General features: G+C 51.7%; 1 protein-coding gene across 1 annotated transcript in view; it reads left to right on the forward strand.

Annotated features, from left to right (window-relative positions):
• LOC113215508 (MOXD1 homolog 2) overlaps window positions 1–2,345 on the forward strand; it is a 481,769-nt gene that overhangs the window by 40,903 nt on the left and 438,521 nt on the right. The gene's annotated exons all lie outside the window — the stretch shown is intronic.

Here is a 2,345-nt window from a genome sequence, read left to right on the forward strand (position 1 = left end):
GGGGGGGGCGGAACACAAGAGAGAGGTCACTGAAGGGTTCTCTCACCTGGACGGATCACCTGTCGCCACCTGTGTCGCCGCGGCGCGCGCTGGTACAGGGCACATGGCGAGGGGCGTGCACCTTCCAGAGAGGGAGAGAGAGAGAGAGAGAGACAGGGCGAGAGGGAGAGCGAAGGGAAAAGACGTCCGGTTTGCATAAAAGTTAAAGCCACAATTATTATTGTATACTGCTCAAAATGTTAATATAGAGACACATGCCGAAGGGGGAAAATGTTTCAGATGTACTAAATTTCAAGTTTTTAATAGATCTTTTCTTTTGTGCTGTGGAGCAATTGACTATGAGCAGTAAACCAATTTTGGGGTTGCTCTGCAAGAAAAATCTTTGTCGCACCACCGCAAAGCATGTGCAGAGTCGAGTCGTATGACCGTGTAAATCGTCGTTGGGGGCGCCGTGCACCTTCCCAGGCACCTCTGACTGGTTTGCCCAAGTTTGTTTCTTCGAAGGGTACCTCCACGGCGGCGGTGCCTCCACCGTCTCTTACGCGCGCGTTGTGTGTGTGTGTGTGTGTGTGTGTGTGTGTGTGTGTGTGTGTGTGTGTGTGTGTGCCTCGCTCTTGCCAGAGTGGGGGATTTTTACTACATGCAGCGAAGACGCATTAATGGAATACGCGCACATGTTCTGCAACGGTGCCTTTCCACACGGGTGTCCGAGAGCGCGCGCGCCCCCTTTGAAATACGCTCGTTTCACGGCGAAACAATGAAAGAAAAAATAATTGGAGAAATATTGCTGGAAGCACGCATATTTACCCGACGCCGACGCAAGGTCTTTACCGTGATTCGAATTGCGGCGTCGGCTTCGTTATCTTGCCGCGCTTTTGAATCGGGGATTGGTTCCACATCTAGAGTTACGGATCGAACCGTACGACGTTACTCTGAGTCCATGAATGTCACGTTAGTGGGTCGCTGGGGACGGGCGGCCGCACCACATACCCGGCGCACACACCGACCACCACTCGTGGACCGATGACGTTTACTGCCTCTGTCACCGGCGTCAGTAACCAACCCCCGGTGGTGACGATCTTATCATATTGAATCCTTTTTAGCAGATGATACCTTAAATAGCTTTAGACTAAACATAAAACATATATATATAAAACTTTAAGGTGTCAGCAGCTTGTACTCTCGAGAAGGGCAGAGAACCAAAGCGCATGACGTCACCCAGATGTATAAGGGGCGCGAGAAGTCGCCAGCGCCGCCCGTGCCCACCAACAATACCCAACAATACTGAGCCACGGATGCCGCCCGGCCTGCCTGCTGCCTGCTGCCCCCTATCCTATCTCTTCCTCTATGCCATGCCGCTAGTCCGTTGAATTGCAAGAAAGCAATTGCTAAAAGTGACAAACAGCCATTAACAAATAACAGCAAAGTATGAGAGAAAATTAGGGCACAGACATATCCTGAAATTTGTATCATCTGCTTTCACGATACGTCCCTCGACGTAGCTTTTTTGCATGAGTACTAGTATCACCGAACGTCAAGCTGCTGACGTAAGAAATTTTTAAAAATAAATGCACGCCGCAGAGACACTAAACCTCAACGGAGGAACACCACAACGTACTGCATGCACTCTCTGCAGCACTCCCCGCGCTCTCTTGTGTTATGCTTGTTCATGCCGCATGCGACTCTATCGCTTACCCGTGTCATTCGTTTCCATTTTCTTTTACCCTTTTCTGTCGCAGAACCCCCTGCCCCCCCCCCCTTTTCACCCCGGCCTTCCCTCTATGGCGCCACTCGCATCAATCTCCGTGCGACACTCATAGCCGCTCCGCACACGAGCAAAAGCATGGCGAGCTTATGTTAGGACAGGAAGGGGGCAGCAGGGGGGAACGGGGGCGAAGGCATGGCGGAGACGAGTTCATTTTCTCCTCGAAATGCCCGGTGCACGCTACCGCCTTGAAATAACAAAACACACACACGCACACACACACACACCAAGGAATAAATTATGAGGCTTAAAGATAATTCTAAAAATAGTAGTAGTGTATCATTTTTGATACAGAAAAATAAGGGCGTCATGCAGTCGTGGCGTGGTTCTATTTTAGTGGTTGTTATTTGGCGCGGTGTAGTGCGCTTGCGCAGCGCCGGGCACCTGGCCCGTATACGCGCGCACAGCGGCGCACAGCGGCGCACAGTACAGTGCAGCGGCCGGGCATGATGATAGCAATGGGCCCGAATGGGCCTTTAGCCTGAGCTTGCAATTGCCAGCTGCTTTTGTTACACATAATTGACAGGTAGGAGTCTGCGCGGCCGTGTCATTAGGACGTTCAGTGCGGGGCGCGGGGGTG

This window comes from Frankliniella occidentalis, unplaced genomic scaffold (genome assembly GCF_000697945.3).
Source record: "Frankliniella occidentalis isolate FOCC.00 unplaced genomic scaffold, Focc_3.1 Scaffold17, whole genome shotgun sequence".
Classification (NCBI taxonomy): domain Eukaryota; kingdom Metazoa; phylum Arthropoda; class Insecta; order Thysanoptera; family Thripidae; genus Frankliniella; species Frankliniella occidentalis.